The sequence below is a fragment of the Castanea sativa genome, chromosome 1, assembly GCF_040712315.1.
Source record: "Castanea sativa cultivar Marrone di Chiusa Pesio chromosome 1, ASM4071231v1".
Lineage (NCBI taxonomy): Eukaryota > Viridiplantae > Streptophyta > Magnoliopsida > Fagales > Fagaceae > Castanea > Castanea sativa.
This window is the reverse complement of record NC_134013.1, coordinates 43,375,639-43,399,127: the sequence shown is the minus strand read 5'-3', so window position 1 is coordinate 43,399,127 and position 23,489 is coordinate 43,375,639.

Below are 23,489 nucleotides of genomic sequence, written 5' to 3'. Positions count from 1 at the left end.
TTGGTGGTATGTTTATGTGAATATGTTCATGATAGATATGATAAAAGTTTATTGACATGTGTAAACTTTGTTTTATGTGTTAAGATTAGTGCCCTTAAATCCTATTGTATGATGTTATGTATGATATTATGTATGACATTATGTATGACATGATGTATGATTTAATATTGTGATTGATAAAGTTATTTTATTATTATCTAAAATAATGGTAACATGAATATGGGACATTATCATATAGTCCATGAGATGTATTGTATGTGATTTATGTGAAAAGTCACAGAAGATGTAAATCACAAGTTCTTTGTAAACTCAGAATTTATAGTTCGTAGTCGGTGATGAAATTGGGCATTTCATCTGCGAAGACTATAACGTATCAACTAAGATGATTTGTCTTGATCATGGAAGTGGAGACTTCTAGTTGATATGTTGATATGTTTTAAGAGTTAAGACATATTGAACATGACCGCTGTGAGATTTATTATTCTCCTAACGACTGTCAAATGAATAATAAATCTCACAACTTCAATTTGCATAAACTCTTAATCCTGAGAGAATAATGAACTTGATCATGAGGTGTGGGTTGCTTTGATATATCAGGAGTGAGATCTAAAGTGACGGTCAAAACCTCAGTATGTTGGACAGCCACATTTAGTGTTGATGGAACATATATTCTCAAGATGGAATTCATAGTCTCTTGATGGAGATATAAAATATTCCCTTGAGATAAGTTTAATGGGTTCAGTTATTCAAAGAGTTAGGCCTAACCACTTTAGTACGAAATTACTAAAGTATATATTTATCAAATTGGATTTCATAAATATATAATGAATAACTTTAAAGGATTAAACCGGGTACTCAAGAATAAGATGTAGTAATTTACAAAGTGGCAGTTTACATTTATGACTTTGTGTTACTACGAATATTTTATGAAAGGGTTGCATGTATAATAAAGTCTTGGAATATAATTTATTAATAAGGCCTAGAGTGCAATTATATTTATATAGTGGTATTAAATATAATTAATGGTAACTTTGGACTTGTCAAGAGTTGACGGAAAAGCCCAAGGCCCATTGGAGCTAGTGTCTTATTGGTCCCTTTTGGTCCCACTCCAAGCCACACACTAAAGCCCAATTGGAAAGGCCCAATAGGCCAACCCAATTAGATAATCAATTAGTTATAAAGGGAGAAACATACAGAATTTTTATTTGTGAAAAAAAAGAAAAAATAAGAAACGATGTGTGAGAGAGTGTGAGACACACTTTCATTCTCCCTTTGAAAAACTGACTGAGAGACCACACATCTTGGGCGTAAAGTGGAATTGGAGTGAAGATTAAAAGTGTTCCCAAGTGCTTCTAATCTTTGTTTTGAATTTCTCCACACCAAGGTACGCCGTCTTGTTCTTAAATTCTGAAATTTACATAGTGCACGTTATCAATCATGAATGAAATAGATCATTGTTTGTTGCTTCCGCTATGTGTTTTGTATGAGATACAAAACCAAAATTTTTCCTTCAATATGAACATGACCAAATTTTGTGGGTATGGAAATTTTCTGGACACGGAAAAATTTTATGGGCATGAAATTTTGAAAGAATTTTGTTGGGCATGTGGTGTTGGTTCTTGGAAAATTTGTGTGGTTATGATTTTTGCTATGTGAGAATTTATTTTGTGCATGAGCATGAGTTTGTGGAATTTTTTTTGGTCATGTGGGGATTTTTTTTTTTTTTGCATGGCTATGGAAACATTTGGTAGTTGTGTATGGATATGTGAAGAATTTTGATTGTGGTGAAATTTTAGTGGGGCATTGGTTTTTTTGTTGTGAGACATTGACTTTTTAGGTGCATGGGAATTTGGTCATGTGATTTTGGTCATGAAAATTTTTTTTCATGGGAAATTTTTGGACATGTGGTTTTGGTCATAGAAATTTGTTAGGACATATGTGAATCATGTTAGGAACATATGTCAATATTTTATGTAATTTGCTGATCCTTTGACAAGACACACTTTACTTGTATTTGGGTAGATCTAGGATGGGTTTAGTACTTCAAGAAACAAGAGTTCAAGTATAATATTGAAGCCATACAAATCTATCCAAGAAACAAGTGAAGAAGTTCTGATTCATTAAAGCTCAATAGATAGCTATCTATCGAGGCTCGACAGATACTATCTATTGAGGTATCTATTGAGAATTACGAAATTCAGATTTCTAGATCTGATTTTCGGCCCATGCTTATGTATTTGTGTAGGGTTTCTTTTCTCACAACCTTAGACATATATAAGGCTTATTTTAGAGGCTGTCACATAAGAGAATATAAGGAGAACATATGCAAAAGGTGACCAATGCCTTATTCTCTCCGAAAGAAGCTACTGCGTCTTTGCGTTTTAGGGTTTCGTAACCAAGTGTTTCTTGATATTCATCGTCTGGATGAACTGAAGAACTTTGCAACCAACGTCCTTCTTAAGTTGGTGATTAAGTCGTGTACTAGGATCCGCGCAATTGATTAGTCATGTACTGGGAGCCATGCATCTTTTGGTTAGTCACGTACTAGGATCCGTGCAAAAAAGGTGGCATTCATATAATGAAGAGTTCAGAGGTTCTGAAGTAGTAGAATGTTTCTAGTGTAAGTTCATCTACGAGGATTGTAGAGTCTAGGGATAAAGGTTTTGTACTAGATCTGAAACTTCTCTTTACTATAGTGAATTTCTTTTCGGAAAGGTTTCCACCTAGGTTTTTTTACAATGAAACTAATTTGTTTTATTAGTTTTCCTAGGTCATCATATCTTGTCTTATTTTTTTTTCCGTTGCATAATATTGATATGATATTGATATTTGTTTGTTTTTAACAAGTTTTATACATAATAAATCTAATTAACAACTTGGGTTTAAAACTTGTTAATTCTATCAACTGGGGTCTAAACTTTCCAACAAGTGGTTTCAGAGCGGGTACACTCTAATTGGATTAATTTCCAGAGTGTGATCCTTGACCCCTATTGTCATGGATTGTGGACAATCTCTTTTGACTCCTCCTTTATTTGATGGCACTAATTATGCGTACTGGAAAGTTTGTATGAAAGTTTTTTTGCAGGCTCTAGGTGAACAGGTATGGTAAGCTGTTGAAGTTGGCTGGATTAAGCCAAAGGAATTGCTAGTGGATTGGGATGATGCAACAATCATAGTGGCAAATTTGAACAGTAGGGCCTTGAATGCTTTGTTTAGTGGGGTGACCAATGAGGAATTCAAGAAAATATCATACACGGAAGTTGCCAAGGAAGCATGGACCATTCTCAGACCACCTACGAAGGTACCAAGGCAGTAAAGACTATGAAACTTCAAAGTCTCACTAGTAGTTTTGAAGAAACAAGGATGGAGAAGGTTGAGACCTTTGATGAGTTCTATGCTAAACTCAAGGATATTGTGAATTCTACCTCAACCTTGTAAAATCTATATCAGAATCCAAAATTATTAGAAAAATCCTTAGGTCCTTACCTAAAAGATTCCATGCCAAGATCACTGCCATTGAAGAAGAGAAAGACATCGATAAAATTCATTTGACTGAGCTTGTAGGGAACCTTCAAACCTATGAGATGGGATTAGACTCAATGGGAAAAGGTGGAAAGAGTAAAAACTTGGCTCTTAAAGGTATAGAGGAAGAGATTGAGGACTCTAAAGATGAAGATGAAAGTGAAGATGAAGATGAAGATAAGGATGAGGATAAAGATCTAACCTTCATAACTGATGAGATTATCAGACTTCTTCAATTTAGGAAAAAGGATAAGGAAAAACCTCCTAGGAAATCTAAATCCTCAAGGAAGGGCAAGAATGAGAAACCCCTCATCCAATGCCATGAGTGCCCAAACTACCTTATGAAGGAAAAGACCAAGAAGTCAAAAGATAAAGGGTTGGTTGCTACTTGGAGTGATACTAAGAATGGCTCTTCTGATGAGTATGTGGATGAATGTGGTCACGTTATGACCTTTGCTGCCTCAATCGATAAGGTGATTATGGAGAGTGCTAGTGACAGTGAGGATTCTTCTAATGATGAAGTACCCAAGAAGTTGACCATTCAGGTAGCCTATGATAAGCTATGCACTGAATTCATAAAATCTGAAAAGACTTCTCATTTTTGTATAATATAGCTTAATGAGGTAAAACCTGAAAAAGCTAATCTGTTAGTCAAACTCGACGAGACTACAAGGTTAGTTGAGACTCTTGATGTGGAGAATACCTTATTAGAAGAGAAGGTCAAGAATCTCAACGTTGAGCTTAGTCAAGCTAGAACTCAATTAGAGAGGATGTCTAGTGCAAAGCTTGATAAGGTATTAAGTGCTCAAAAGCCTAGTTCTGATAAGACTAGTTTAGGATATGTTGTTTCCTCTGACCTTTCCTTTTCCACGGCTTCTGGATCAAGGACTGTCCTTATGCCCCAATTTGAGAAAGGTGATAAAGGTATGAAATCCAAAACTGATTTTGCTAATTCTAAATCCTTTGTTAGACCTCATGTTTGTCATCATTGTGGTGTTTCTGGACATATTCGTCCAAATTGCTTTAAGTTGTATCCCCAAAAGCAAGTGTCCAAACGATCACAAGTTTCCTTTCAAGGACCTATACCTTTGTTTAGAGAGTTATTAAAAGCCTTGAGCTTTTTAACTCAATTTCAGGAGAATCTTAATTCTTCTATGTCCTTTAATAGACATACTATGACACGTGCCTTTTCATCTTCACGGTCAAAGACTCGTGCTGTGTGGGTGAGAAAGGAGCCTAAGACTTAATTGTCTTTTATTTTTGTCCTCTACTTTAATTCTTTCTATCTAAAGTAGGACTCTCCTTGCTTGATTTCTTATCTACTTTTGGAATCATGCTTTCGTGCATCTGAATCTTTCTTTCATGCTTTCATGTTATTTGTCTGTTTTTGTTTGGTTATTTAGTTTTTATTTTGTTTTGTTTTCAAAAAAAAAAAAAATTCAAAAACAATGTATGTATGTGTACATTGGTACTTGTGTACCTTGAATGGCTAATGAAACAAAGTTTTCTAAACTTTGTATCTTTCGTAACTTAGATGAGCATCTCTATGCACAACTAAGTAAGTGAACTTTGTGACTTGTGTTTGTGATGAGTAAGATTAAGTGATCTCTTGTACTTAACACTCGTGTCACTCTTTTTGACAAGAAGGACTAGAAAATCCTAAGAGAAAGGCATAAATAACCATCTTATCACTGTTGCCCACCAATCGTGAAATGACATTTGTATGCTTCGTCATAGCAAAAGTGGAATGTCAAAAGCTTAACATAAATGGGTGTTTCTTTTCTATCTCTTATATGCCCATGTTTGGTTTGCTTAAAAGGAAAATATGCAAAGAAAATTAAAAAGCAAAAAGAATCAAAATGCTTTATATATGATTGCAAGCGTGTATTCTAGGAGATGTGGGAGTTATAGGATGTACCTCGAAGGTGATAGTCCCCATCAAACAGTTATGATTGTATGTGAGTTAAGGTGATTTTATCATATCTCAATTCGTCATAAAATGTAGACACCTATGCAATCTTGCAATTTTTTTACGCACTACACACAATATTCTTTGCTACTTTTGATACATGTGCAGGTACAATATGATTTGGCTATCTCAAGGAATACATGTGTTGATGTATGCTCACTAAACTGTCTTAACTTGTTTTTAAAATATAAAATTGGTTAGACTTGTTTAATGTGTGTGTGTGTGTGTGTGTTTTGGATCCATGTGCTTGACATTGTTTCTTGTTGAGAGATGATTTTTGAGAGCTCAAAATGTTGTTTGGATTCTTGGTTAAGTAGCATGTTTGATTGTATTCATGTCTGTGTTTTTCTCTTCTTTGAAAAACTGCTTTTAAGAAATCACGATAGCTGCTGGACACCTCTCGACAACTAGACTAGTTATCAAGCTCTTTAGCTTCTATTTATCGCAATGTCAATAGCTTCTCGATCCATCGAGAAAGTTTCTATCTGCTCGATAGATCCTTGACACCTTCTCGATCCATCAAGGTTGGCTCGATAGTAGCTCGACAGCTCTCGATTTATCAAGATCCTTTTGCATGCATTATTTTTCCATGTTTTGCATCTTTCCTTTATCTTGTCATCCATAGCATCTTGTTTGATTACATTCATGCATTTATATGGATTCCTTTTGCCCCTTTGATCATCCTTGATCGTCTTTATGTTTCTCGATTGAAGCTTTCTAGCTTCTTGTACCCTTTGTTAATCATGATAAAAAGGGGGAGAAATTGTGAGGAATTTTTGGTTTTTTTTTAAGATTCTACAAGTTAGGGGGAGAAATACATGCCCTTGTAAAGGGGAGATGTGTTTCATCTTGTTAGGGAGAGTGCTTACCTCCTTCTTCTTGTACACCGGTCTTGTGACCATGTTTACATACATTGTGCTTATCTTTGATATATATATATATATATATATATATATATATATATATATATATATATATATATATATATATATATGTGAGATAATGTATGTCTTCTTCACCTACCTCTACATGTGTTGTTTCTTTTCTATCTCCATACACATGTTTCTTTAATGTATGTAATCTATTTTTTTCTGTTTCACACTAAGATGCCTTGATAAGTTTTGTTTGAAGTGTTTCAGAAATACAAGTTGTTAAAGTCTTCTTGCCATGAACTCTCTTCTTGCAAAGTTTTTCAAGAGTTTGTGTTAGGATAGATTTTATTGTATTTAACAAGTGAGAATGAGTTGAGTGATTTATGACTTCTCTCATATGTTCATTTGTTTGTTGTGGTTTTGTCACGGATTGCCAAAGTGGGAGATTATTAGCACATATGTGAATCATGTTAGGAACATATGTCAATATTTTATGTAATTGGCTAATCTTTTGACAAAATGCACTTTAATTGTATTTGGGTAGATCTAAGATGGGTTTAGTACTTTAAGGAACAAGAGTTCAAGTCTAGTATTGAAGCCATGCAAATCTGTCCAAGAAACAAGTAAAAAAGTGTTGATTCATTAAAGCTCAACAGATAGCTATCTATCGAGGCTCGACAGATACTATATATCGAGAATTACGAAATTCAAATTTTCAGATCTAATTTTCGGCACATGCTTATGTATTTGTGTAAGGTTTCTTTTCTCACAACCCTAGACATATATAAGGCTTCTTTTAGAGGCCGTCACATAAGAGAATATAAGGAGAACATATGCAAAAGGTGACCGATGCCTTATTCTCTCCGAAAGAAGCTACTGCGTCTTTGCGTCTTAGGGTTTCGTAACCAAATGCTTCTTGATATTCATCGTCTGGATGAACTGAAGAATTTTGCAGCCAACATCCTTCTTAAATTGGTGATTAAGTCGTGTATTGGGATCCGCGCAATTGGTTAGTCATGTACTAGGAGCCATGCATCTTTTGGTTAGTCACGTACTGGGATTCGTGCAAAAAGGGTGGCGTTCATATAATAAAGAATTCAGAGGTTCTGAAGCGGTAGAATGTTTTTGCTGTAAGTTCATCTACAGGGATTGTAGAGTCTAAGGATAAAGGTTTTGTACTAGATCTAAGACTTCTCTTTACTATAGTGAATTTCTTTTCGGGAAGGTTTCCCCCCAGGTTTTTTACTTTGAAACTAGTTTGTTTTATTGGTTGTCCTGGGTCATAATATCTTGTCTTATTTATTTTTCTTCCACTACATAATATTGACATGATATTGATGTTTGTTTTTTTTAACAAGTTTTATACATAATAAATTTAATTAACAACTTGGGTTTAAAACTTGTTAATTCTATCAACCGAGGTCTAAACTTCCTAACAAAATTGATGAGTTGAATTTTTGTGTTGTAGAGCCTCAAGAGTCGAGGCAGTCTCCAAATGTTGAAAAGTGCATGGGCAGCGTTTTCCCCTAGCATCAAAAACATCATTAATGAAGCGAGCTTTGGCACTTTGTTTGAAGCCTTGTTGAATCATGAGATTCATGAGTACAAAGATCTTCAGTTACTTCTTACCTTGGCAGAACGCTTTTGGGATGCTACCTGTACCTTCCACTTTCCTTGTATCGGGGAGGTAATTTTGACACCTTATGACTTCTCTATTATCACTGGTCTAAGGTTGGGTGGTGAAAGAATTCTTGTCAATAATTCCTTTACTTCAGCCAATCTCAAAAAACTTCTAGGTTTAGTGCCTTCTAGAATGAGGAGTAACAATATCTCCTTGTCTTCAATATGTGAAAGTATTCCTCATTGTGAGATTGTGGCAAAAGGTGCTTGCATGTTTATGCTTCTTTTCTTTGGAACTTTCTTGTGTCCGGATTTAGGCAGTACTGTGAATTTTCACTACCTAGAAAGCTTCAAAAGAGTTGGACAAATCCGGAATTGTGATTGGGGCGGCATGGCTTATGCCACTTTGATGCACTTCATGACCTAACTCTCTAGGTGGAGTCTTTCAAGCTTGGGTAGGGCTCCATTTGTATGGCAGGTGAGGTTTGACATTTATTTGGCTATGTGTAGGCTTTGGAGAGTTATTTTGGCTATGTGTAAGTTTTGGGAAATTATTTTGGTTTTGTGGTAATGGTGTTGTGGAGTTTTCAGGTCTAGATGTATAAGTATTTTGGGGTTGGTCCAGAAATTTGGGAGGAGGCTACTAGTATTTTTCCTAGATTTCTCCGTTGGTTGCCCAAACATCGTCTGTCTATACTCCCCAGACGTTCTTTGGAGATTTGGCTATTGGTGATTGATAGTCTGACCATTGATGGTGTGAGTTCTTTCTTCCTTCTCCTTTTAAATCTTCAGCACTTGGTTATGATTTAGCCTCTTCTCTTTCTGAGCTCCTTTTTTGATTTTTTAGATGAACTTAAATTCTTGGGCTGAATGTAAAGGGTATGCTGAGTATGAGTGGGCTCTAGAACTAAATGGCCACCAAGTATTGTTTGAATGTGGGCATGAAAAGTATTGGTATCTTGGTGATAGGGTGTTGCCCCAAGTTGAACATGTCTATCCTCCTACAACAATTCCAGTTCCTCCTTGTCCCTTTATTCAGTTGGCTGACTTTCTGACTAATGAAGAGATTGCTCAAGCCCGTGTAGGCTTTGTTATTCCAGGAATAGTAGGATCTTATTCTGAGTTTATTGAAACTCGTCTACAAGGTTGATTTGCTGACCAAGGGATACTTCTTTTCCTTTCTAAAGTCAAATCTTCATTTTGCCAATTCTTTCCATTTTTCTACTTGGAGAATAAAATTTGCATGTTGGATTTTCAGCCTCTACCTTTTGAAGGAGAGGAAGACGGAGATGAAGGGGAAGAAATTCCTTCTCCTCATCATGCTGGTAGTTCTTCTAGTTCCTTTGTCGAGACTAATCCTCATTTTCTGGCATGGCAATACGATGTGATGAATCCTGATGGAACGTATAGTTCCATGCCCTTGAATAGGCCAGAGTACGTGCCGAATGTTCCTTGGCCCGATTCGGTGTGTTCTTGAATTTTTAGTTCTTTGTCCTTACTTCTTATTGACTTATCGAATGGTTCATGATCTAGCGGATTTGTGCTTCAAGTTGATGTGGATCTCGTGGAAGAAAGCATGCGGAGGATTGGGGGCTTGCAGTCATTGGCTCGAACTCAATCCTCCCAATATGTGCTCAATGATTTGAACTGGGTATGCCATGTTGCTTATTGAGTATTTCTTGCTTGAACTGTGCTTGATGGTGAAATTAACACTTGATTCTGCTGACTTTTCAGGCACATAGAATGGAAGCTACTGATGCTACTAGAAGAACTTTGGAGGAAAGGATCAGGATCCTCGAACTTGAAAATCATCAATATGATCCTCGCTTTTTCTCGAGTCAAGAAGGAACTACTGAAGGTGGCTCCTCTAGGAGTATCAAGGAAATCCTCACGTAGCCAGACTCGAAGTCCCAATGATGTATGACTTGTGTTTTTATTTTTCCTGCAAAACAAAAGGAAGTGTTCCTTAGAAAATCTTGTACTAATTTCCATGTTTAGTACTTTGTCCTTGGCATCTCCTGGGATCATGTAGAAACTTTAACTAAGACAAGTTTAGAATTCACCTGATGAGATCTTGTAGTACCAATTTAAACTTATCTTGATTAGCTCTGTTGGAATCTGCACTTGGTTAAATGAGGTGGAGCCAAATGCCCCTAGTTTAAAAATGGATGCATGACTTTTGAAAATCTTGATTATGAAAATTTTTTAGAAAAATGATGGTGGCACCTCCTTTTTTTTTTTTTTTTGAAGATAAATGGGCCATGGGCGAATGCCCCTAATTTAAAAAAGAATGCATGAATTTTGGAACTCTTGGTGTTGAATTTTTTTGAAAAGACAATGATGATTTTTTTTTTTGAAAATCGCGTGAGGCATGGGCAAATGCCCCTAGTTTGGGACATAAATTCATGATTCTTTGAAAAAATTTGATTTGATAATTTTTTTTTTTTTAAACAATGATGCAAGTGATGATTTTTGAAAACAAGTGAGTTAGACACATCAGAGCACCCTAGTTTGACTTTAAAAAAAATCTTTTTGAGGGTCAAACGATCTAAAAAAAAGCTTGAGAACGCGAAATTGTATGGGATTGCATGTGTGTACGATGGAGAGGCTGTGTGCCACTTGGCATGTGAGGAGTGCCATTCGGCACTTTTGGAGTGTCGTTCAGCAATGGGCCACGTCATGACATTCGCGCCATGGTGGGCCGACTCCTTATGATTTTCCAATGTATGTTTCGCATTTTCGCATTTTTTGAAAAATGTTTACTTCGTTTGTGATCACGAAACACTCTCCTAGTTAGCTACAAACTCTATTAAATTTATTTCAAACCTGATTGGGAATTGATGTAGCTTATATAAATAAATCCTCCTACAACAATTTTCTGCATAAAGGTTAGAAAAACACAATAATCATAAGCAAAAGTCATCCATGGTTAGCAATCAAAATTTTTCTCATCCAACAAATCATGATATTAACAGATGGGTTTGTAGCTTTGATTTTAGCTCCAAAACCAATTTTACAGCCTTCAAACTAGATGGAATTAAGGCTTTAAGGAATGTCAAGATCAAGTGAGATTTTCTTTGTGCTGCTGTGAAATGGGATCCAAAAGATAATATGTTTCGGTTTAACACTGTTGAACTCTGTTTGATAATTGAAGAGTTTTCCGCTATCCTGGGCTATGATCCAAGCAGAAAACCTGTTGCAGTTTCTTGTGATCCTAGGCATAAGGAATCTTTGTCTGATGCTATCAGTCTTCCTACTTCCATTATTGATAGTATGATCGAAGGCCATATGGTTAATCTTCGTGCAATTATGTCTCGGTTGATTGACAAATGCACTTATGGTGTGGTCGAAAATATGCAGAAAAACTTCGATTTGGCCTTATGCTTTGTGGGAGAATTTTTACTTTGCTCTGGGAGGCACGGTTTTGTGGATGCTCGAGCCATAAGTGTTGTGAGCCAAATTAAGGATGGTGACAACCCTGTCTCTTTGATCTTGGCAGAAACCCTTCTTGGACTGGATGCTGTATTTCATGGTGGAGAGACTCAGAACTTCTTAGGGAGTCCTTTGACTTTGCAGATATGGTTGATGGAGTGACTGGACATGATTGCCAAGCCTACAGTCGGTAGTTATGGACCTAGTAGTTTTCTTAGCAGGGCTGTAATCAAAATTGAGTGTCAAACTGAGAGTGATTGGGTGAAGTTTCTGGACAAGAAATCTAGTACTTCAATTCAAAGGGACTGTTATTGGTGGAAGTGTCCACCCCCTCTACTGCGGTCTCTAGGATTAGATCACGTCTTCCTTGTTGGGTTGAGGAGGGCAACTTTCTACAAAGGAGGTAGACTTTTGAGACAATACAAATACGAACAAGGAATGCCATGTGGCAAAAGAAGACCTTTCTCTCCTGTGGACACAAATCCTACTACTGTAAAGAACATGCTATTGGGTTTAGAGATGGCTAACCGGGTGGACTAGTCTTTTGTCAAGGTTCACTTTTATAGGATGACTACAGAATACTCTAATTGGTTGATAGACAAGATTGTTGACAAGGAAGCTGAGAGGGTTGCTATGAGAAAAATTTCTCAGAGACAACGGGGAAAGACTCGACGAAGACAACTATGAATTCAAAAGAAAAGACAGGGATGATGAAGCACCTAACACAAGAGAAATTAAAGATCAGAAGAAAAATAAAAGACTTAAGACAAAGTGACTTTCTTATTCTTTGGCTTTGAGCATGTTTATTTAGAAGTTGATGTACAAACTTTTATTTTTAGGAATTATTTAGGGTTTGTTGGGTAGGGATTCTGTTTATGGTGTAGGCTTTCGAGGTTTGTTTGTTTTTTTTTTTTTTTTTAAAATTGTTTGGCTTAGGGTTTAGGTTTTGGTGTAATGACATGGTTTAATGGAATGGTTGAATTTTTGGAAAATTTTGGTTAATGAACAAATGGTGGGTTTTGAGAAATTGTAACTGAACCAATGCATGGTTACCTACGTACCCCCTTGGATAGAAGGATCAAGTCATCACGTAGTTCATTGATTTTTTTTTATTTGCCTTAGTTTTTTCCTAGGCCCCCCTTTCGAGTTTTCAACCTAGCAGGCTCTCTCACTCTCTTTTTTCTTACTCTCATTTTGCATAGGTCGCCCTTTTAGGTTTTCAACCTACCTTTTTTTTTCTTTTTCTTTTTTTTAATTTTTTTGTTTTGTTTTTTTTTTTTTTTTTGCTCTAATTTTTGCCTAGATCTCCCTTTCGAGTTTTTAGCCTAGCGAGCTTGTTTTTTGGCTTGCAACTACCACTTCAGACATGGTAATTTTTCAATTGATCCATGTTGGTTGGCTTAGTGAAAGGCTTTGCATCTAAGTCCATCAGCCATACTGCTCCCTCGGGATATATTTACTTGAACTTCCCGTTTGCATCTTGAACCGGGGCTCGAATTTCTTTTAACACTAAATCTCCCAACTTCAAATCTCTTCGTTCTTACTTTCTTATCAAAAGCTTTCCTAAGTCTCCTTTGGTATCCTTAAATGTGATACAAGGCTTTGAGTCTTTTCTCATGCATCATGCATAATTAGTCATATCTGCTTTGCAACCAATTTGCTTCGAGGATTTCACTTTCCAATACTGTCCTTAGTGATCGGACTCTCATTTCAATGGGAAGGACTACTTCCATCCCATCCACCAATGAATAAGGAGTGACTCTTATGGAAGATCAGATTGATGTTCCGTACCCCCAGAGTGCATAGGGTAACTGTAGGTGCCAGTCCTTATAATTTTTTGTGCTTTTCTTCAAGATTCGCCCTATATTTTTGTTAGTAGCCTCAACTACTCCATTAGTCTAAGGATGGTAGGGTGAAGATTTATGGTGCTGAATGTTAAATTGTCGAAGTAGCTTCTCTGTTTCTCCTTTAAAATGTAACCTATTGTCAGAGATAATCTCATATGGTGCCCCATATTTGTAAATGATGTTGGTCAGAATGAATTGAGAAACTTTCTTTGAATTCATAACTTTGTATGAGGCCGCTTCTACCTATTTAGTGAAATGATCTATGGCTACGAGTATGAATTCGCGGCCATTGGATGCAGTTGGGTGAATCTTTCCTATAATGTCTATCCCCCATGTAGAGAATGGCCAGGGTGATGTCATAGTATGCAGTGGCATGGGCGGCATATGTTTTAGCTCTCCATGGACTTGGCATTGGTGACATTTTCAGACATGAGCTGCACAGTTGGCTTCCATGGTGGTCCAGTAGTAGCCTTGTCTTATTATCTTCCTTGAGAGCATGTGTGCATTCATATGTGGCCTATAACTTGATTCATGAACCTCCTCAATTATTTGTTGTGCCTCCTTAGCGGTTACACAGGGAAGATGAATTCCGTCATATCATCTTCTATAAAGTATTTCACCACAAATAATGTAATTAGTGGATAACTTTCGGATGGTCAATTGGTCATTCTTGTCTGTAGATGGTGGGTATGTCCCATCCTTGAAGTGTTGTAGGATGTTTGAATACCATTCACCTTCCCCATCCTTTCCCTCATCTTCTCCTATTGTCATGCAATAGGCTGGTTCTTCTTTCTGTTCCAACATTATTGGTCTGGCTTCATCTTCTTTTGGCCCATCCATCGTGGATGCCATGGCTACTAAAGCATCTACAATTTGATTTTGCATCCTTGGCACATACTAGTATTGGATCTTGCTGAACTTTGACACCAATTTTTGAAGACATTTATGATAAGGCACAAGCCTTTCTTCTTTAGTCTTCCATTTGTTCTGAATTTAAGAGATTATTAAAGCTGAGTCTCCATATACTTCCAACTCCTTCACTTCTAGGCCTAAGGCTGCTTGTAGACCCATAATGCAAGCTTCATATTCTATGGCATTGTTGGTGGCAGGAAAGTTAAGTCTGCTAGAAAATGGATTGTGTGTCCCTTTTGGTGAAATTAAGAGAACTCCAATTCCACTTCTATTTTGATTTTTCGCTCCATCAAAATACATCTTCCATGATTCTACCTCAATTCCCATGATGTCTTCATCCGGAAAGTCCCCTTGGACCTCTTCAGCTTCTTCTGGTGAACTATGGGCTAAGTGATCAGCAATTGCTCTTCCTTTCACAGATTTCTGTGTCACATACTTAATATCAAATTCTAACAGAAGCAAGACCCATTTAGCAATCTTCCCATCTTGCACGGGATTTTCTATTAAGTACTTCAAAGGATCCATTCTTGCAATCAACAGAATCTTGTAAGTAAGCATATAATGTCTGAGTTGGCGGGTTGCCCAAACAAGTGCTACACATATCTTCTCTAAGGGTGAGTACTTCTCTTCATAAGGTAGCATCTTCTTGCTGATGTAGTAAATTGCATTCTCCTTCCTACTCTCTTCGAGGTATTAAGCAAGTAGAGCTCCCATTGCTGTATTTATAGAGGTGAGATACAACAACAATAGTTTTTCAGGTGCTAGTAGGACAAGTATTGGTGGTTTCATCAGATAACTCTTGATCTTTTCAAAGGCGTCTTGACACTGTTCATTCCATACTGTAGGGACATCTTTCTTAAGTAGTCTGAAGATTGGTTCATATGTCATGGTGTGCTAGGCTTTAAACCTGCTGATGTACTGTATCCTCCCTAGAATTCCTCGGATCTCCTTTTCAGTTCATGGAGGCTTTATCTCTGCTATTGCCTTGATTTTGTCCGGATCAACTTCTATTCCTCTTTGGTATACCATAAACCCTAACAATTTTCCAGATGTAACTTCAAAAGTGCGTTTCTTGGGATTTAATCGTAACTTGTTGATGCAAATCAAGGAGCTGGTCATGCTGATCATACACATGGAAATGGAGTTGAATTTGCACATGACCCTTTGTCACTTTCTAGTGGCCTAATTACAAGACTTGGAGCCAAACGTTTCAAGGAAGCACTAAATGGGCTAGTCCAAGAGAATTGGGCTGATTCTAAAAAGACCAAGATGGGCTCAGATAATAATCAAGGCTTAGTCCATGTCATCAAAGCAATTAAAGAGGCTAATTAGCATGTAAATTCGTACCCAGCATGGTTTGACCATTAAAGGGTGTTAAAATACATTAAATCTAGTCATTTAGCTATGTTTGACTGCCATTAAAAGTCCAAGAATCCAAAAAAATGTGAGAACTTGTTTAGGTTAATTTTTGTGCCGTTTTTAACGCTGTAATTATGACTTTGCCTATTCTTGGAGGGTTGTTCCAGGTATATAGATGGGTAGTACGAATTTTAAAAATCAATTTTTGGTTTTTCAGAAAATTATTCTCCTGGTGAGGTCTTGTGTTCCTCTTGGTTCTTAAAAGAACTCTTGAACTTATGAAGTTAATCTTGTGGCGTTCAAACAACCAAACTTATCACCTTGATTCTTGAGAGTTTCTTAGGAATACTTGGTGTGGCGTTTTCAATCCATCGTAGTCTTGGTTTTTCATCTGATTAGATGATGGGTCTAGGCTCAACAAATCTTGTCTACACGATCTTGGGGTTCCAAACCATCATTGTTATCGGGTTTCATCACAATTGTTGGTGGAGTTCATATCATTTTGGTATCAGAGCTTTGGTTCTAAGATAAGTTTGACTATCTTTTATTTTCATTCTATTTCCTATTCCTTACTTAAAAAAAAAAAAAAAAAAAAAAAAAAACAAAAAAAGAAAAGAAAAGAAAAGAAAATTTCTCAATCTTGTTCCTCACCTTATTCAAGTTCTTGACCTTTTTGATGAGTTTTGGTTGTTTCTCATTCTGAATTACTGCTGGATTATTTTGAATTAGTTTCTTGAAGTTCGATTAAGAACTAAAGAAGACACAAAAGAGTGAAAAAAGGCAAGAGTGTGTGAGACCATAAGAGGGTAAAAGCTGTTTAGAGTTAAAACATGAGTGCGAGTGTATCAATTCTTGAGTGAAACATGTGAGGGAAGGCCTATGAGGATTCTAAATTTGTTTAAACGTGGCCAACAATCAAGAAGACGACACAACCGAAGAACTTCGACAACCAATAGATCAGAACCTCCAAATGCAAGCACTGCTAGGGGAGATAAGGCATATGTTGAGGGCTGAAATTGAACCTATTCATGAAAGATTGGATAGGGTAGAAGCGGGAACTCCTAGAGGCCAGCAACATGACATCCACAATAGGCAGCAAGGTGGGCGTGTTCCATGGCGGAATGTTGAGGAAGAGGCAGAGTCGGAGGAGGTTGATGAGCCATATGTGAACCGAGGCAGGTTTGAGCGTGGGTATGGGAATAGAGAAGCTAGGATGGGTAGGCCTAGGAGGGATAATGATTTAGGAAACATAAAGATTAAAATCCCATCTTTTCAAGGCAAAAATGATCCTGAAGTTTATTTGGAGTGGGAAACTAAAATGGAGATGGTGTTTGATTGTCACAACTATTCGGAGATAAAGAAGGTTAAGTTGGCTACAATTGAATTTACCGATTATGCCATTGTGTGGTGGGATCAATTATTGATTAATAGGAGGAGGAATAGAGAGCCACCCGTGGACACTTAGGAGGAGTGAAAATGCTTATAAGGAAGTGTTTTGTACCCAATCACTATTATAGGGGATTGTATCAAAAGTTGCAAAGGTTAACTCAAGGTTCCAAGAGTGTGGATGAGTATTACAAGGAGATGGAGGTAGCGATGATCCGGGCTAATGTAGAAGAGGACCGGGAAGCCACAATGGCTAGGTTCTTGCATGGTTTAAATCGTGAGATTGCGGATATAGTTGAGATGCAGCGCTATGTTGAATTGACGGATATGGTGCATCAAGCCATAAAGGTGGAGGAGCAATTCAAATGGAAGGGATTGGCTAGGAGGGGACAACCTATGGCTACCACCAGTTAGTGGAAGACAGCTCCAAAAAGAGATAAGCAGCTACAAAATAAGCCCAAATTTTAACCATCTAAGAGTGCCAACTCAAAGACCGCCACTACTTTAGGTAGCACTGAGGCTTCAAGTTCTAAAACTCATGATATTAAGTGTTTTAAATGTCAGGGGCGGGGACACATAGCCAGCCAGTGTGTAAACAAAAGGGTGATGGTGATAAATGCTCAAGGCGAGCTTGAGTCGGAGAATGAGGAAGAAGTAGATAATGTTGACATGCCATCTTTGGAGGATGCCGATGATGAGCAAAATGTTGTGGTTGGAGATTTATTAGTAACAAGGCAAGTCCTAAATGTGCAGGTTAAGGAGGAAGAAAGTAACCTAAGGGAGAACTTGTTTCATACTCGGTGCTTTGTAAATAACAAAGTTTGCAGTGTCATTATCGATGGAGGGAGTTGCACAAACGTAGCCAGCACTTATTTGGTGGAAAAATTGGCCTTAACTACCTTGAAACATCCTCAACCTTACCGGCTTCAGTGGCTGAATGAATGTGGCGAAATCAAGGTGACAAGACAAGTGTTGGTGGCATTATCCATTGGCAAATATGAGGATGAGGTGCTATGTGATGTGGTTCCCATGCATGCATGCCATTTATTGTTGGGAAGACCATGGCAATATGATCGGAGGGTTACGTATGATGGATTCACAAATAAGTATTCTTTCACTCTTAAAAGGCAACCTATTACTCTTATGCCATTAACTCTAAAACAGGTCAGGGAGGACCAATTAAAGTTACAAAGATCAAATGAAAAAAAAAAAGGAAAAAGAAAGGAAGGCCGAAATTGAAAAAAAAGAGTTAAAAAAAAAAGGAGAGAAAACATTGATCAGAGTGAAAAAGAAAGAGAGATGATTTCGGCCATAATGAGAGCAAGAGAGGAAAAATTCAATTACATTGTACAAAAAAGTGAGATCAAGAAGGCATTATTTTCACACCAGCCCCTTATTGTACTCATGTACAAGGAGGCTCTTTTATGTACTAATGATCTCGTCGGTACTTTGCCAAGCGATATTGTTTCTCTCTTGCAGGAGTTTAAAGATGTCCTTCCCGAAGAGGTACCTCATGGTTTACCTCCAATTTGAGGGATTGAACATCAAATTGATTTCATACCTGGTGCATCAATTCCAAACCGACCTGCTTATAGGAGTAATCCTAAGGAGACCAAGGAACTTCAGAGGCAAGTAGGTGAATTATTGGAGAAGGGATACGTGCATGAAAGCATGAGTCCTTGTGCGGTCCCGGTGTTATTAGTTCCTAAGAAGGATGGAACATGGAGGATGTGTATTGACTGCCGAGCCATCAACAACATAACGGTAAAATATCGTGATCCCATTCCTAGATTAGATGATATGCTGGATGAATTACATGGTTCTTGTGTCTTTACAAAAATTGATCTTAAGAGTGGTTATCATCAGATTAGGATGAAGGAATGTGATGAATGGAAAACTGCTTTTAAGACTAAATATGGTTTGTATGAGTGGTTAGTGATGCCTTTCAGCTTAACTAATGCTCCAACCACTTTTATGCGTTTGATGAACCATGTTTTGCATGCATTTATTGGTAGATTTTTAGTTGTGTATTTTGATGATATCCTAATTTATAGCAAAAATTTGGAAGAACATGTAATGCATTTGAAATCTGTTTTGGAAATTCTAAGGAAAGAAAGATTGTTTGCTAACCTCAAAAAGTGCACCTTTTGTACGGATAAGCTTGTGTTTCTTGGTTTTGTTTTTAGTAAAAGAGGAATTGAGGTGGACAAGGAAAAGGTGAAGGCAATCCAAGAGTGGCCAACGCCTACAACAATCAGCCAAGTGAGGAGTTTCCACGGCTTAGCTAGTTTCTACAGATGGTTTGTGTGTGATTTTAGTAGCTTAGCCGCCCCTCTTACTGAAGTCATCAAGAAAAATGTGCCGTTTAAGTGGGGGAAAGAACAAGAAAAGGCATTTAATCAGATCAAAGAAAAGTTAACTAATGCACCTTTGCTTGTTTTACCTAACTTTGCTAAAACTTTTGAAATTGAGTGTGATGCTTCAGGAATAGGTATTGGAGCTGTTTTGATGCAAGAAGGTCGTCCAGTTGCTTATTTTAGTGAAAAGTTGGGTGGGGCAGTCCTAAATTACCCCACTTATGATAAGGAGATGTATGCCTTGGTAAGGGCTTTGGAAAATTGGCAACACTACCTATGGCCAAAGGAAATTGTGATTCACACAGATTGTGAATCTTTGAAGCATTTGAAAGGACAGCAAAGGTTGAACAAACACCATGCCAAGTGGGTGGAATTCATTCAAACATTTACTTATGTGATCAGATACAAGCAAATTAAGGAAAATATGGTGGCTGATGCATTGTTCCGAAGGTATGCTTTACTTTCCATTTTAGATACAAAAATGCTTGGCTTTGAATACATTAAGGATTTGTATGCACAAGATTCTGATTTTGGTGATGTGTTCGATGCATGTGAAAAAGTGGCATTTGGTAAGTTTTATAGGCATGATGGATTTTTGTTTCGGGAGAATAAACTGTGTGTGCCTAGGTGTTCTTTGCGTGAATTGCTTGTGAGAGAAGCTCATGGTGGTGGTTTGATGGGTCATTTGGGTGTAGCTAAGACTTTAGGAATTTCGCATGATCATTTTTTTTGGCCTCATATGAAACATGATGTGGAAAGAATCTGTGAGAAGTGTATCACATGTAAACAAGCTAAGTCTAAGTTGAAACCCCATGGTTTGTACACCCCTTTGCCAATACCTAGTGAACCTTGGACTGTTATTTCTATGGATTTTGTTTTAGGTTTACCTAGGACTAAGAGGGGGAGAGATTCAGTTTTTGTGGTGGTAGATAGATTTTCCAAGATGGCACACTTCATTACATGTCACAAAACTGATGATGCATCACATATAGCTGATTTATTCTTCAAAGAAATGGTTAGGTTACATGGTATGCCTAGGACCATCGTTTCTGATAGGGATGCAAAGTTTTTGAGTTACTTTTGGAAGACTTTGTGGGGAAAGTTGGGAACTAAGTTGTTGTTTTCTACTACTTGTCATCCACAAACGGATGGTCAAACTGAAGTAGTAAATAGAACTTTGTCTTCTTTGTTGCGTGCTATCATTAAAAAGAACTTGAAAACATGGGAAGATTGTTTGCCACATGTTGAATTTGCTTACAATAGAAGTATACATTCTGCATCTAAGTTTTCACCATTTGAAATTGTTTATGGTTTTAACCCATTGTCACCTTTGGATTTAACTTCTTTACCTTTGAGTGAACGTGTGAACTTAGATGGCAAAAAGAAAGCAGAATTTGTAAAGATGATTCATGAAAAGGCACAGCTGAACATCGAAAGGAGGACTCAATAATATGTCCATCAAGCCAACAAGGGACGCAAGAAGGTAGTGTTTGAACCAGGAGATTGGGTTTGGTTGCACTTCAGGAAGGATCATTTTCCAGAAAAATGGTGTTCAAAACTCCTACCACGAGGTGATGGACCATTTCAAGTAGTAGGGCGCATCAATGATAATGCCTACAAGCTTGACTTACCAGGTGAGTATGGTGTTAGTGCAAGCATTAATGTTGTTGATTTGTCTCCTTTTGATGTAGGTGATGATTTGAGGACAAATCCTTCTCAAGAGGGGGAGAATGATGCAAATCAAGGAGCTGGTCATGCTGATCATACACGTGGAAATGGAGTTGAATTTGCACATGACCCTTTGTCACTTCCTAGTGGCCCAATTACAAGACTTAGAGCCAAACGTTTCAAGGAAGCACTAAACGGGCTAGTCCAAGAGAATTGGGTTGATTCTGAAAAGACCAAGATTGGCTCAGATAATAATCAAGGCTTAGTCCATATCATCAAAGCAATTAAAGAGGCTAATTAGCATGTAAATTCGCACCCAGCATGGTCTGACCATTAAAGGGTGTTAAAATACATTAAATCTAGTCATTTAGCTATGTTTGACTGCCATTAAAAGTCCAAGAATCCAAAAAAACATGGGAACTTGTTTAGGTTAATTTTTGTGCCGTTTTTAAAGCTGTAATTATGACTTTGCCTATTCTTGGAGGGTTGTTCCAGGTATATAGATGGGTAGTACGAATATTAAAAATCAATTTTTGGTTTTTCAGAAAATTATTCTCCTGGTGAGGTCTTGTGTTCCTCTTGGTTCTTAAAGGAACTCTTGAACTTATCAAGTTAATCTTGTGGCATTCAAACAACCAAACTTATCACCTTGATTCTTGAGAGTTTCTTAGGAATTCTTGGTGTGGCGTTTTCAATCCATCATAGTCTTGGTTTTTCATTTGATTAGATGATGGGTCAAGGCTCAACAAATCTTGTCTACACGATCTTAGGGTTCCAAACCATTATTGTTATCGGGTTTCATCACAATTGTTGGTGGAGTTCATATCACTTGTAGAACCGGATCTTTTCAAAGAACTTCCTCAAAGCTGGTATGTACCCTTCACGATCTCTAGACTTCACTATCATGTCATCAACATAAAGATCTACTTCCTTGTGGATCAAATCATGCAACAAAGTGGTGGCCACATATTGGTAAGTAACACCGACATTTTTAAGGCCAAATGGCATGACCTTGTAGCAGTATGTCCCCCATGGTGTAATGAAGGAGGTTTTCTCCATATCTTTTGAAGCCATCTTGATTTGGTTGTATCTTGAAAATCCGTCCATAAATGATAGTAGAGCATGGCCCGCTGTGTTGTCAACTAGGACGTCAATGTGAGGCAAAGGGAAATCATCTTTCGGGCTGGCCTTGTTCAGATCTTGAAAATCTACACACATTCTAACCTTCCCATCTTTCTTTGGTACTGGAACCACATTAGCTAACCATTCTAGATAATTGACCACTCTTAGGAATCCAACATTGTACTGCTTCTCCACTTCTTCCTTGATCTTGAAAGTCCACTCTGGCTTCATTCTTCTCAATTTTTGCTTGACCGGCTTCATGGTTGGATCTGTGGGAATGTAGTGTTGTACTATATCTGTATCAATTCTAGGAATGTCTTCATATGACCAGGCAAAGACCTCCTTGAACTCTATCAGTAGTGCTTCTAATGCATCTATCTCTGAAGTGGTTAGGGTATTGCCCACTTGGACCACTTTGGGCTCATCCTCAGATCCCAGGTTAATAGGCTGGGTTTCTTCTTTTATAGGTTCTAGGTATCCATGTTTTAATTCCTTATTATTAAGATTTTTTTTACCAATTTCATAAATAAAAACATTCAAAGCCAACAAATAAGCAGAATCAAAAATCATATTAAAAGGAAAAGAGTTCTCAACAAACTCAAGAGACTTGATAGACTCAACTGGAAAGCTATCACAAAAAAACTTAACAGGAATAGAAATACCATCAGAAATAGACTCAATAGGAACAGAAACAATGTTTTTGGCAGGGGCAACTAGCTCAGCGGTCTTGATCTTCCTCACGGAGTCCTCCATAGGATGGGCGGCTCCCTCCCATGCCCAGTTCTTCAACTCGGTCATGGCTTCCTCAATTGCAGGTGGCTCCTAGTAAGCTTCTTCTTCTTCCCTCAACATCAGTATTGCAGGATCTACATCCATATAATCTGTGGCTTCTTCTTCAATCTCCATGTCTATAGGCTTGTCAGTCACAAAAGCATCCAGGCGCTCTATGCTATCCATCCATTCATCAAACAAGTCATGCTTGCCTCTGTTGCCCAAGTTAGTGGGTTGAGGGAAATGTTTTGGCTCGCCTTCTTCTTCCCTTTCATCACTCTGTTTAGCATTCTCAAGTGTCATGATTCTGAGATTGTGGACCATCAGCTTATGGTCTAGTGTGGCCAACTTGGCATCTATGTCATCTTCCTCTTCAGTATTGGGTGAACTTGGTTCTGAATCATAATACGACCCCATTTTTGGAACTTCTCTTCCATGCTTGTCATACCTTGGGCTAGACCTTGAGTTAACATGAGTGATATCACTCCAATCTGAAAGGTGCTCATAGAGATATTCTTCGTGGTACATTCAATTGACTTGTGCATTCTCTTCTCTTACATTCTCTAACACATTCACCAGTCTATATCGATCACTATCAGTATTGCTCCACCTATTAGCCTCAGCGTTGTCTTCAATGTCTTGATCATAATAA